This window comes from Chionomys nivalis, chromosome 25 (assembly GCF_950005125.1).
Source record: "Chionomys nivalis chromosome 25, mChiNiv1.1, whole genome shotgun sequence".
Taxonomy (NCBI): Eukaryota; Metazoa; Chordata; class Mammalia; order Rodentia; family Cricetidae; genus Chionomys; species Chionomys nivalis.
The window spans coordinates 7,600,804-7,615,611 of record NC_080110.1 but is presented as its reverse complement, the minus strand read 5'-3'; the positions used below and the strand labels follow the sequence as shown (position 1 = coordinate 7,615,611).

Here is a 14,808-nt window from a genome sequence, read left to right as displayed (position 1 = left end):
AAGATCCATGTGTTTATTTTCTTAGGTTTTTAGATTAAATCAACCAAGTGTGGCTACTTAGAATCCTCTTGTAGTGATGTCCCCACACGCAAAGAGAGTGGGCACAGATGACGTCAATCAGAACATAGCCTCCCCAGGGTTGATCTAAGCCTGAGTCTCCAGGGGCAGAGCTCTTAGACGCATTCTTAGGGCAGAATAGAAGAGGAAAGGAAACCAGAAGGGCATCTGAGAAAGGAAACTCTGCTAGGGGCTTTTAAATCTCTATATAAATGTGCAGCATCCTAGAGCCTTAGCACCAGGCTTGAGGTTCTTCCCTCTCCTGTAACTTTGCAGTCAGCCTGCTGTCTGAACCCAAGCCCTCGGAACTACACGTCTCCGATCTGAGTGCGTTCTTGGTCTCAAATCAATCTTGTCAGTCCTCGGAAAGCAACGCAAGATAATAAGTCGTATTCACCTGATTGCTTTCCTGCGCTGAGACGGCTAGTGACGCGTGTCTTCCTGATAACCAGGAGTTTCAGATCTGAGGCAGGGATAAAGGGAAGCTGGGGAGCTTGCGGAATCTAAATTTGACAGTCGATGGCTGAGGAGAGGGTCAGCAGGGATGGGATCCGTGACACTCGCGAGAAGGAAACAAAATTTATCTGTCCTGGTTGCAATGATTAGATGTCTCTTTGTCTGGCTGCCTTACAGTGGGTGACTGATTGTCCCTGCCAGCTGGCTAATATCATAATTAGCAAAGTTGCTACTACATCTGCAAAGTTTAATCAAAAAAATTTACCAGTGGTATGATGGCATTGTCACCAAGATCACCAGGGTCTCGGAGTCGACTTCTGCTCCAAGTGGAATGGCAAGCTATGTAGCTGAAAAACTGTGAAACTTGTTCAGCCAAAGGTAGGTTTCCTTTATAATTCTACATCCAGGGTTCTCGTGTTAAGATTTTTTGTGTGGTAGTTTGGTGGGTTCCTTCCTGTTTCATGACTGAAATGCATTACTGAAAGATCCATATTTTTTGATCATTTGTATCACATTCTCTGAAAGCTTTAAGATGTTATTGTTCAGAAATCTGAAAATTCAAAATGATAGTCAGAATGCTTTTGCTACTGGGGATAGATCATAGAAGAATAGTTTGCCTTTTCTGTCTAGCTGATTTTGATCATTTTCAGAATAACTATTTGGTAAAAGATAGTAACTAAATATTTATATTGGGGAACACAAATGTGAAAGCTGTTGTTTTGCCTCCTTTTACGTGTCAACACAGAAGATACAGTTATAGAATGTGTAAAGTCTTAGTTTGAAGAAGGGTTCAAATTGGAGAGGAGTGGGCTCTGTACACACAAAGCAGGCGCCCTCTCTTATTTCCTGAACCTTCGTTCTCCTCTTGGTCGTCAGTCTGGCCCATGCTTGTCCTACCTGTATTTCCTTTCCACCGTGATTTGCTGGGGCTTGATTGAATATTCAAGCTCTGGGGTGTTTCTCGAATTATAGCCTTCACATATCGTTAATTAATGCATGTGAATATTGATGAGGAGAGCCGTATGTGCCTCTGTGACCATGACTGCGCACTTGATCTGAGCCCAGAGGAGGGGGGGAGGGTCTCAGGACTACGCAGGAGGCAAGTTTGGGTGATTTATGCTGTGTCACACCACCGCCATAATATCCTGGTAATTGATGTGCAGCAGAACTGGGCACACACATTAAGGCTCGTTTACTTTCCCTTCATCCAGGCAGTTTCATCAGGACCAGTCTTTTGACTTTTGCCTGTCACCAGTGTCTTTTGTGCTCACAGCAGTGTTTCAACTGTACAACACGTTTAAAAAGGAATGCAGAGTATATGTGTTCGAAACGTGCCCAATTTCAACTTTTTCATGATTTGATTCCTAACCCTTAGAAAGCATTATGTTCTCAATATATTCATTTGAGAAAATTTGATAATCAAATTTCATATCATCAGCGTAAGAAATGAATCACCCCTGCGGAATTATGAGTTTTGAAGTATTTAAGCATGCAAATAATTTTAAACACTGTTTATCCAAATTGTGGTATAGTTTGACTTAAGTATTCTCAAGTCGTCACTAAAACTCCATGAATCCGGTCAGAAAGGCTGGAAGTGGAGAGTTTGATTGTTTTATTATATTTTAGGGATCATTTTCACAGCACAAATGTGTCATAATAAAGATCCTTTTATTCTTTAGCTTAGAGTACCCTTCAGCCGTATCTTCCATGTGCCAGACACTCCCTGTGTATCTCAATACACACCACGGACTGAGTTAGTGGATGTAAAGAGTCTGCTGGTCTTCAAACACGATTAACGTGTGCTTCCGGCAAATCAATAGTCTTGCTTTTCACTAAGCTTCAACAGCAGAACCAAGGAGATGACCATCTTAGCCCAAGACAATGCGGAGGATTAAGTCCCCTAAACGCACAGGGCTGCTTTAACCAACACCTATTGTTTTGTGTACTGGAGATTTGGCGCTGGGAGAACTCTGATGAGTATCAGGGGTTTCTGGGGATTAGAAAGAGCTAGGAAAGTCAGTCACAGCTGAAGGCCTGCCTGACTTCCGTTGCTGTTTCAAAAGAATAAGTTCTCTCTTACGAGACAAAGAAATGAACTTTTGTCAGAGTTCCAAAAGAATGCAATACTTTTAGTCAAATGTGGTAATGTGAAGAGAAGATGAGAGACACGTAATGAATAAAACACATTCCTTCACATAATAAACGTCCTGCAGGTGACTGGGTCCGCAGCAATCTTACTGAAGACTCAACTTTCACTGACCTTTGTTGGGGTGATTAACCTTCGAAAATTAAAAACCTCCTCTGAATTAGTCTGTCTAATTTAAATGCAAACTTCAAGTAGGCCCTGAGTCATTAAAATAATAATAACAATAAAACCCTTGTATTTTAATTTTCTTTTTTACATATCCCAGTGATGTGTTGTCTGGGAAGGATCAGAGCTCTGGCGAGAGCATTGATCAAGCACAAAAAAATGAAGAAATAATGAATATATAATGGGGAGCCATGGAAGGAAAATCACAAATACTATTTCTCTGCTACAAAACCTCAAAACCCTTACCACACCCAAGGCATGGAGTGTGAAGCCCAGATCTATACAACTGTCAATATATGCTCTCCATAGCGAAGCAATGAGTAGACTGACTTTCCTATCTCTCTCCTAACCCGCTTCACGCTAGGCCAGGGTTAAGTTTATACAGTGGTTGCTCCAGACTATGAGCCTTCTACCATAGCTTCTCGTTAAGCACCCTGAAAGTTGATTTCTGATGTCTGGAATTTCACTCCCATGATCTCCTACACCCTATGGCTGTATTGAGTATTTTCACCGAGCCCCAAACCATTACAGGAAAGACAAGCTCCACCTCTTTGGAGATTCACATAACGATTTCATTTTACTTCTCTTTGGTAAATCTTCTGGAAGCCTTTGTGAAAAGTTTGCATATTCAGGGTACTCCCCAAATGATTTTCCTACCCGGATCACACTGCTTTTCTTCTTACTAAGCCGGTGCATCTCTTTAGTATTGAGTCCTTCCACACAGTGAATGTGCCCTCCTTTTATGGGTTTGTGAACTATTAAAATGGTAATAAAGGTTCCCTTCATATGGTATGCAATTCATTTCTCCCTCCTTTCATCAAAGAATCTGCTCTGAATGTGTAAAGGCAGAAAAGCCCAATGAATTGTAATATAAAATTAAGAAGCCCGAGGAGCTATCATTTATTTTTGCGCCAGCTTTTCATGTGGGCTCTTAACACCGTTCTCAAAGATAGGCTTTTACACTAGGCCTGTGAAGAAAGTCACAGAAGTAACACCTGGGACAGAGAGACTGAGGGGAATCAGCAGGTGGAACGACCCTGGTCCCCTCCAGAGACTTCTAATGCTGTGAAGCACAGATTAACAATGTGTTTACCTAGAATATGTTTGCTGTTGGGATGATTTCCTATTCTTAATCCGGGGACAAATATTCACCATAAATTGTAGACACATGGGTTGCTCTTTGCTCTCTGATCAGGTGCAGATAGTCAGCCTTAGCTTCAGCACACCTTTAAAAACTCACTCTTTCATTCCCCCCACATTAACACTTGTTTGCTTACTCAAAACAATTTTTAACAGTCACCACAACAAGCCACTGCTGTGGAAAACCCACCAAACTACACTAATCATTCTTCAGACATAGGGGAATTGGTGGAAGTTCTATGTTGGTTAGTCTCAAATCTAATCATCTGTTTTGCTTTATTGTGCTTTAAAGACGTGTGTGTGTGTGTGTTTCCTTTATTTTCTGACAATCAGTTCCCTTCTGATCTAACTAATACCAAACCTGTCTCCTTCCCTTGTAGTCGTGAAATAGAATCATTTGCCATTAATAAGCCAAGATTAGCCTGTCTGATATTTGTATGGACTACATGTTCGTGTTGGGGTCCTTCTGTTTCGAACAAAATCAGACTTTTAAAAAGCAGCCGTTGATGGCATTTATTTCCTTGCTCATTGTCCCTAACTGTGTATTGTGTCAGCAACTTAAGTTCACAAACCTTGAGAGTATGCCTCTTGTGAGTGGTTTTATTTCATCTAACAAAAGAAAGACAGAAAGTTGCAGATTTAAGGGCTTTCAGAATTTTCTTCTCATAATAGAAACGCTGTCACCTACAGCTTTTTCAAGATGCTCTTCTCAACAGACATTAGCGGAAAATGACTGGCTAAGAGTAGTTAAGTGAACTATTTCTTATCATTTGTTTGAGATAATCTAAAGAAAGAAAATACTCAAGAAATGACAAACACCTCACCAATTGACTTTCAAGATTAATGAGAGCAGTTATTTCCTTAATACCTATTCTCACATGACATTGACCTAGTGAAGTTGGGTGGGTGTGGCCTGTTTTACACTGTGTGTGCAATTTGTACTAAAATTATCACACTATTCAGTTTGCTGACAAATAACTAGTAAGCCCTTAAAAAAATTATCTTCGAGGGCTGGGAAGATGGGTCGAAATAGAGAGATTGTCGCACAAGTATGGCATCCTAAGTTTCCGTTTCTGGAATCCCCCGAAAGGACTGACCCAGTAGCAGACATATCCCAGAAGAGCAGAGCTCCCCTATCTGGAGGAGGCAGGTAGAAGCAGGGTAGGTCTGGACTAGCAAGTTTAGGGGCTGCAGAAGCGGAAAAAGCAGAAGGTGAATGAGATCTGACTCCCAAGGAAGGTACACTGACACACACACACACATGCACACACACGTGCACACACACACACACGAAAAACTGTCTTTAAAAGGTTTATGCCTCTCTTTCATTTAACGTTCATAAGAACTCAGTTTAACTAAGAAGTGTCTTTGCTGCACTTTCTTTAAATGTGCCTCTTGGTGATTGGACACTGACACTCCGTTGGTAAATGTTCCTTTCTATTTGATAGCTTCCATTACTGAAATTGTGTCCCAAAGACAGCTTCTGTCGGGTTTCTGGGTTGTAGGAAATTGTCCAGTTATTTATGATAAATTTATCTAAAGGCTACATAAAAAACATCATTTTGATAAATATTAAAAATAAACAGCAACAAAAAATATGCTGGAACCCTACAAAGTGAAGAAAGGACAGCGTACTGCTTAGCAAGAGAACTTTGTTCCCATTCCTAATCTATTATCAAGGGGAAAAAACTAGAAATTATCCTGAGTTAGACAAAAATCAGATCTCATAAGGTTATCCCGGCACGTTCTGGGCTTGGAGGGCACAGATACAGTGTTACTTGGTGATTTTTTTCTCTCCCTTCTGAAAGTTGATTCTGTTGGTCTGTAAATTGAATGAAGTCAGCCCAAAAGAGTCTGAGAACTCTAAGTCCACCTTTGCCTCCTGCCTCGGGGGTTTTAGGAGGCTCCTGATCCATGGCAGGAACTGAGGAAGTGTTAGTTAAGTTGGATTGACAGAATCTCTTCCCTTTCAACTAAAGCTAAGGGGGCTGCAGCCCTGCTTCATTAGGAAGGGCAGGTGTGCAGAAAGCAAAACCGCACTCTGAGGAAGGAAAGACGTTGAGAGGGTAGGCGGAGAGATAGATGTAATGACCTGTTGATAGATGGGTAGCTGGGTGCGCTGATATGTCCTAAACTGTTCCCATATTAGATGGTTCTTAACGTAAGTCACTTGTCAACTCACTTGTTGCTTGCCAAAAATCCAGCCAGTCTCTCCAGACAGCTTAGGGTAGTTCCTCAGAATTATCATTTTGGTTTAAGTCTTTACAGAGACAAAGCGAACATCAAACAATTCATCACAGCCATTTTGGAAACAAGCTCGTAGCCCAACTAGAGGCCATTGTGTAGAACTAGGAACCCTGAATAATTACCAGCATAGAAATGGGGGTGTGAGGGTGCTGTCCTGGCTCCAACTGTGAAAGGATTCCTGGCAGAGAGGGTTTCAGCCTGTGGTGAAGTGAGTCACCAAGAGTCAGTCCTGTCTGGGGATGGGAGGCAAGATGGATTAGCAAGTGGGAGCAGGGTCCCCGCCCCCAACCCCCAGTTGTAGGAATCCATGAGGATTCATTAACCATTTCCATCTCGCTTGATGGTGATTACACTTTTAGGCAGCTATGAATCAACCTCACTATATGGAAACATTGAGGAAAACATTTATAAAAAATATGATACAATTTCTGAAAATACAGACCAATTAAAGACTGAGATTTAATTTAGGAATTTTACTCTGTCTGCATGATGTATATATTAATGATGATTTTTTTCTCTCCTCATTCTTCATTTTCATAAACAAAATGAGATTTTTTTTACTTATTGACATATTACTGAAGAATCTAGCTTTTCCCCCAAAATTACACATTTTTTTTGCATAAATGTGCCTAATTACCTGAATTCAGTTTTGATTAGCAGTGTTAATTGATGCAGCTGTGGACGGGATCTGTTTACCTAAATTACCATGTGCAAACAGCAATATGTCTGGAAGTGAGTATAGCGAAGTGAAAATACTAATTAGCCAAGCCAGATTGTTATTCAAGTCACATTGTGGGGCTTTCTAATGAAAGCCTGGATGTGTCAGGGTTGTATGATATTCAGACAGAATGTCTATATTACATATGATTGCTAAATTTAATTCATCAGAGCAGATGGGATGTCAGCCAGGCTTCTTCTGCTTTATTCCTTTATTAATGTGAATATTTAGCTCAACTGGAGATACATTCGTATGTTTTTGTCAGAAACTCATTGTAGGCTTTGACAATGTGCCAACCCTGTGCACAGGGGCCTTATCTACTTCTTGATCAATATATCCACAGATTATATCCACCTACTGTCCCGGAGATGAAGATAGATACACTACCATCTTGCAAGTTTAATCACACCATTTGGTTCGCGTAACTGTAGAGCAGAAAGGCTAGTTAAAAACGCAGCTTACACTGTATGATTTTTGCCTTTTATCTTTGCATCCCAAATAAGTAATAAAGAACCCATCCTAGAAGTCTTAAAAATGCCTATGCATTCCCTGGACCAAAAGGTGGATGAGTGTTCCTTATTTGTACGTGGTTTCTGTCTTCATTCCTTTTTAAAAAGCTAAGAAACTGTGGTTCTTTCCCCGTGTCTGGTTCAAAATGTTGCAGCTTTGTGTGTGTGTCTTTGTTTCTCATTACCCTTGTTTACCCTTGTCCTAAAACATGGCCTGCTTTGCTTAAGGGTTCTCTCCAAAGGAAACATTCTCATTTTGCCGTCTTCTCTGGCTCTCTGTACTCATTACTGGCGCTGTAACTCGCAGGTACCTGAATATTATTGTACCAGCCCTACATGTCACAGTGAAGAAATAATGGACCACTTTCCCTCTCCCAAGAGGCCAAATGACTGCGTCTAATGCATGATGCCTCTCCTCCCAAAAGCTGCGGAGATAAGGCCTCTTGACTCAACCTGAAGGGCTTAAGGTCTCTTGTTAGATATTTTAAGATGCCACGAGCAAAATGGGGATAATTTTCATGATGCAAATTTGAACATAATTATAGTTTGGCATATTTAATTTAGGTTTAAGTGAGAATTATAATTGCCCAAAATTTAATTATTTCAATTATGCTAATGTCTATCCCCAAAGTTTTGCGTAATTTGGGTTCTCTAACACCGACTGAGGCATAACAAAATTACAATGGAATTTAAAGGGAAAAATAAGAAATCTGAAACAAGGAATCTGTCCTGTCTACAGTTTTGCTATCAAAATGTAACTGTGGTGCTGACTAGGCCAGGAAAACTCAAAGTGCTTTACAGAGCTTAAATAAAAAGCATGCAGGGTGTGTGTGTGTGTGGGGGGGGGGGTGCGGACAATGCATATCAAACGGTTCATTTTCCGTATCAGTACCAATCCTAGCATATAATTGTTTTGGACTATTTACTGTCTGCTTAATGCGGATAAGCTCCATCCCTTTAAAAATGAAATTCATACGTGTCATAATGATGACCACTGTTATTCCTTCTAAAGGTTCCTGGTATAGATTTTCATATTTGTGGTAAAACAAAAACAACTTAGGTTCTATTTCCCAGTAGCTGAAGGCAACTTACTGCATGTTGTATAGATGATCTCAAGGAGTTCAGCACTACGGACTCAAAGTGTGTGTGTGTGTGTGTGTGCTTAGAAACACCACACAAGCAAAGGACTTTGAATGCTGTACCTGGCCAACTGTTCAATTATCTGGAAGATTTTTTTTTTACCCCTGTACTCCTCTGGGTGTGCCAAAGAAACTGCTGGAAACCCCAGGACTATATACAAGACACAGCATAGGAAGCAGCCCCCTGAAACTCAGTTCTGTTCCCCACAGAACAGTGTCTGGGCTACTTCTCGATGCCACCAGGAGACTCTAATATTTCAGTGAAAACTCTTCTCTTCTTTCCTGTTCCCATGGGCAGGCACGAGCCTGTTTTGTGTCGATACATGTGCAGGGGCACTTGAACAAGGGGAATGGGGTCAGAGATGTCAAATGAGAGATGGGGCTGTGGTATCTTATCAGACTTCCAGGAAATTGTCTTGGGGCAAATCACTTAACCTTGGTGTGAAAATTAGTTAGTTTTAAGAATAAATATATCTATCTTTCTGACTTATTAAGGATTTAGCACTTGTGCCCAAGGTTCAACTGATCTCCAAATGAGGTGTATGAATCTTTTCTTTGAACTCTAATTGGCGTGGGGGGAGGCAGGTCTGACTGAGCTGAACGCTGAAGGACTTAATCCTTTGAAGAAATTTTGATGTACTTTTTAATACTTGTAAGTATTGCTAATGTATTCTGAGATTAATTTGACTCTTACTGCTTTACTTATTCAGGTTCCCTTCCCAAAGGGTAGATTGAAGACTCCCCAAAGGAAACTGGCTGCCTCGGGGGAGCCTTCTCACTCCCTTCACATGGCCTTATTCCCCAGAGATGCTATACACACAGTAGGTTCCTCCTAACTGGTTCTCAGATAAGCATAGCATGTGCTACCTGGAGTTACTGCCCATTTGCGATGAAGGGACTTGGACTGGTTAGCAAATCCCTGTGCACAGGTACTTCAATTTAGGGTTGGCTGACTGTTTTACCTTGGGGCATTTTCTTAACTCCCCTCGACCTTAGCTTACCCATCTGCAAACTAACTCTTCGTGTTGGTCATCCGTGTTTGTATGATGCACGCTTTAACCCAACCTCGACAAATGTCCAGTGATCTAAACATGGGAAAGTGTCTCTGGATTTCTTGAGAGATTAGAGCATACATAGGAGTAGTAGCCATACTTCTGGCCCCAGTACTCTAGTGACAGAGGCAAGAAGATAAGGGTTAGCATGCTCTTCCTGAGACCCAGAAGAGACTGGAGAGGAACACACAAACACCTTTCATCTCTGAGATAGTTTTAAAGATATGATAGAGGCATAGTGGGTTGAGGGCATTGTGTCTCTAAACATTCTAAACTAAGCTATGATTATGTACCTATTCTTCAAAGGCGCGGAGGTTAAAGATATAGATCTTGCCCCTTTTAATACTTGGGATGTTAGGACGTACATCCATTCATTGCGACAGCCATTCAACAGGCTTTTGTTCCTCCTCGTAGCCAGATACATACATAAGCTTAGAAGACAGATGACCAAGGTTCCTATCTTTGCTCCTGTCCCAACTAGGGGCTGTGTAAATTGTATGGCTCTTCTGCTCTTTTGTCTGTAAACTTGGGTTGGCTGTGATAAGACCAACATGGGCATTAAGAATGTGTGTAAGGAACTCTTCCACGGTGAGGCACATATACTTGGGGATGGAAAGGTAGTTAAAGAATGGAGAGAGTCATGTACTAGGTCGGCCAGCGAATCATAGGATAGCCATGAATAAGTGCTGTGTAACAGGACCCATATTCCATGGGCCTAGAGTGTAGAACTAGGAAAGGAATTCTAGAGAAAGGGCAAAGAATAGTAAAGATGTGTTGTATATAGTGTGGCATCTAGAGCTACCCATGCTTTTGTTCAATATATGCGGCCCAATAGACATCTCCTTAGTAACTACTGTTAATTTAGGAACCTATGGCATCTATGCAGTTTAAATAGGACCAGAGTTCAAACCCAAAACACACAGGGCATGGTTTTCTATTCAATGTGATTGAATCGGACTGTATCCACCCCCTGGCCTTTGATTCACGAACTCCATGGGACTAATTGACCTTGGGTTGTGACCCTTTTTGACAGTGAATATGGTAGAGTTGCAGTGTGTTTGGACGCACTCCGGGTTATGTCCAGCAAATCCAAATTAGATCTTTTGTCATTAACTTGTCAAGCTTGTCTTAAGCCCCTTTAATGAGGTCTGCCATGGAATGTCGTTTATGCTCCGTGGCCTCTGTACTCAGCCCCCGCGACTCTCAACTGTGGCTAAGGAATTAATGACGTTACCACCGTGTTTGCTTGGGGGTCTGCAGCTCTGGAAAACATCCCCTCATATGTCTTTGAGTATTTCAGTTCTGTTTCCTAGCTTCTAGGGTTTACATCCTGGGGGTGCATTCGAGTGCTTGGGAAATGAGACCAGATGGAAGTGACGATCCGCCATTCGACAAATGGCACACACATTCCATTTCAGAGAGCCAGTGTGCATATGTCTGCCTGGATGTGCTCATATGTTGGGTTCTTTCTGTTTCATTCAAGCGGTTGGGACTTCAGTGAAGCGGTTACCTAGAATGTCAGCATGAACATTTTCTCGAGGGGAAAGCAGGGCCCTGTGCTAAGCCATTTTGTCAAATAGGACTGGATGTGGGGGCTGATGAATGGCATCTAAGCATTTTTTTTCTGAATCCCTATGGTTTGCTTTCCATAGCAGTCACCAATTCATGGCGTAAATACATCTATTGTCTATGATACCCCTACAATGTAAACTCTAAAGGCAAATATTTTTATGCCATTTAGCTTTCTCACGCTTGGCATGTGCTAATGAGCAAATTGGCAATGACTGGGATAATGAAATGGTATTTTTGTTCTCCATCATGCTGAAGGCAACATAGCAGGAAGAGATTTTTTTAAATTTTATTGTAAGGGATAGACTTGTGTTTTAGGACAAGGATGATGCCCACCTAACCCTTATATGATATTTGCTGTATGCTAGACACTGTTCTCAGCCCCTTACCCCTAACCCAAACAGAAACCTTTGAAGCAGGGGCCACCGTTTCCCAATTTTCTGTGCTGGGACATTGAAACACTGGTAACTGGTGACAGAACCGTGTTGTGATCCATTAGCCTGGTATTCTACATCACACATTATTGAGAAGTAGCCTCTGGGGCCTGACTCTAAGTCATATCAGGAATTCACCTGCCCTTCCAGTGAACAAAACCTATCACATCCCATTCTTAAATACGCTATTCAGTTCAACCCAACAGTGCAAGGGGAAGCAGTCCCATTTTTAGCCTGAGACGCAGTCATCTGGAGAGGTGATCACATCCCCTGTTTTGAATTGCCTCCTTCATTGATCTCCCTGCCTACCTTCTCTTCAGTGGGAAAAGAAATAGAAAAGAAAAACGGCATGATTAATGCTATAAATTAGCACTGTGGGGTTCTGTGCTGGTTAAAATAGTCCATTAGCAAGCCCAAAGCATATTGTCGGGCTGAATGGAAAATTTGGTACTGAGGATTTAATCTTAGCTTACTCATGGTGACTCAGATTCATTTGACACAAATTATGATAGAACTATGAGATTTAAATAGAAGATTAACACACACCACATTTAAAAGCAAATGTGCCAAGCCAGTTGGGTTTCGTTAGGTTTATTTTCAAAATTAGTTAGTTGGTGCCTTAGCACAGAACAGATATGTTATTATAGGCTCTGTCCCCGTTGAATGCCAGAAAAAAATTATGGAGAAGCCGAAACAGAATTGTAAGCTTCCTAAAAGCAGGTGAACATTAACTCTGGGTATATTCCTACTTCCCCAAACTGAGGCTGTTCTTAGAGATTTCTGAACAATATTAAGTACTTGGTAACATACCCTGATGATGTATCTTTAGACATGTATTGTAGAGATCTTCATCTACCTTGGAAGAAAAATGCAAAACATCCTTTTACGGATGACTTCCGAGATAACTTCATGGTTTTTCCCAGTCAGGGTCAGATCAACAAAGCCATGTTTCTACTACATGATGGATTTCCTTGCAGACCTTAGGCTCTCTCTATATTGTGACATCTGCCAGTCCTTATTTAATAATCATTTATCATCGCCATGATAACTGAATCTCCAAAAATCACTGCCAGTATTCACAGTCTCTAAGGGGTGTAATTGTGGGTGCTGAAGAAGAAGGAAGTGTGAAATCCGATTTAAGGGGAGCTGAAGATGTATCTTCATCAGTACCATCTACCAAGTTTTCTTCATGCACCCCAAATTCAGATGCCACCTTCTTCCCTGAACGACTTCTTCCAGGGGTGGTTGGACAAGGCTGTTTTGTTAGCATTTTTGGTTCCTAGTCCTATATGTTATGTGAAAAATAACATTTTCTGCTAACTACTTTTGCTTATAGAAGGTTAAAAACATTAAAAAAAAATATAGAAAGATGGTTTTATCCTTTCTAGCCTACCCTGACCACACACTTGCTATTCTCCTGCCTTGGCTGTCTGAGTATTGGGATAAGAAGCACATCCATTATAATGTAATTGAATAAAGGCTTCATATATAAAATATGTAGCATGATGTTTTGAAATATGCATGCATCTGGGAACGGCTCAACTGAGTTAAGTAATGCACTACCCCACAGATGTTTCTATGTGTGTTGGGAGCACTTCAAATCTATTTTTAGTGATTTTTCCAAAACTCCTGTGTGCTGTTATAAGCTATAGTCTATGTGATGCATCACTTGGGAGCATATTTATCCAAAATAAAACTTTACCCTTTGAACACATTCCCCGTGTTCCTTAACTCCTATTTCCATCCTCAACCCCTGAACCATGTTGTCCTCTTTGGGGTTCAGCATTTCAGGCTGGACATCTGAGAGGGTTCTGCCTGTGCCTGGCCTGCTTCCCTCCCTACATGGTTCTTTAGTTTCAACCATGCTGTTGCAAAGGTCAGAGTTTCTTCTGCTTCAAGGCTGATAGCACTGCGGCTTTTATTTACACCTCATTGTCCTTATCCACACATCTGTTGACTGAAACTTAAGTTGATTCTGTCTCTGGGATCTTGTGACAAATGCCGCAACGAACATGTACTTATAGATGCCTCACCAGCAGACTAATTTCATTTTAATTTTGTAATTTGCACCCAGTATGGGATTGCTGGATTCTGAACTGGCTGTGCCAATTTACACTCCCACCGATGGCCTTCAAAGCCTCCCACTTTTCCACGTCCTTGCCAGTGCATTATCTTTTGATAGTAGTATTCTTAAAGCGGTGGCATCATTTCTCAGGGTGCCTTAATCTGTATTTCTCTGGTAGTTAGTAATAAGTGAGCCTTTTTCATATATCTGTTGGTTATCTGTGTGTTATCTCTTGAGACATCTCCTTGATCTCTTCTGCCTGTTATTTATTTGGGTTCCTTGTTTTCCTGCTGTTGAGTCACTTGAGCTCCCTATATGCTTCGTGTACTAACTACTTGCATGACATGTAACCTACAGATACTTCCTCCCATCCCTTTTGTTGCTGTTGTTGCTTCTCTGCTGATTGGCTCTTTGGATGTGTGGATATTTAGCTTGCTATCTTTTCCATTGGTTCTTTTTCATGTCTCTGTTTCAGGTCATAAAGCAATCACACCCATACCCGTATGCACATGAGCAGCACTAACTGGGCTAAGTGGGTTATGTTGGGTATGGAGAGAAGAGGATAAGGAATTGGGAGGGGAATGTGGAGTGGTGGTCTGGGCGAAGCTGAGGGATAGCGGGAGTGAATCTGATCAGAACACGCATAGATATACGAAATTCTCCAAGGATAGATACATAATAAAAATAAAAAATCATGACTTATTCCAGTGTCAGGAAGATGTGGCTCTGTTTCCCTCCAGTACTTTTATAGCTTCGGGTCCTACGCTTAGGAATTTAATCCATTTAGCGTTTCTGTATGCAATAAAAGAGGCTCAATTTCATCTTCCTGCACCTAGATGCCCAATTGCCCCAGCATCATATTTTAAAGAAGCAATCTTCTCACAATGTGTATTTTTTTGGCATGTTTGTTGAGGATCAATTGACTGTTAAAAGTGTTAGTTTATTTCAGGGCTTTCTAGTATATTCCGTTGGCTTAAATGTCTGTTTTTATGGCAGCCCCATGCTGTGTTGATTGCTATAGCTTTATATATTTTGAAGTTAGGGAACCTGATGTTTCTAATAGCTTTATTCTTTTTAATGTAGGTTTTTTTTCCCTACTACATTATAAATT

The 14,808-nt window shown here is 41.1% G+C and overlaps 1 long non-coding RNA gene across 4 annotated transcripts in view; it reads left to right on the top strand.

The window, feature by feature from the left end:
* The window catches only part of LOC130866453 (uncharacterized), an 82,226-nt gene that overhangs the window by 52,500 nt on the left and 14,918 nt on the right, over nucleotides 1-14,808 (top strand). For all 4 annotated transcript variants that reach the window (XR_009056345.1, XR_009056346.1, XR_009056344.1 and 1 more), the window contains one exon: nucleotides 691-891. This is a non-coding gene — a long non-coding RNA (uncharacterized LOC130866453). The remainder of the gene's footprint in view (nucleotides 1-690; nucleotides 892-14,808) is intronic.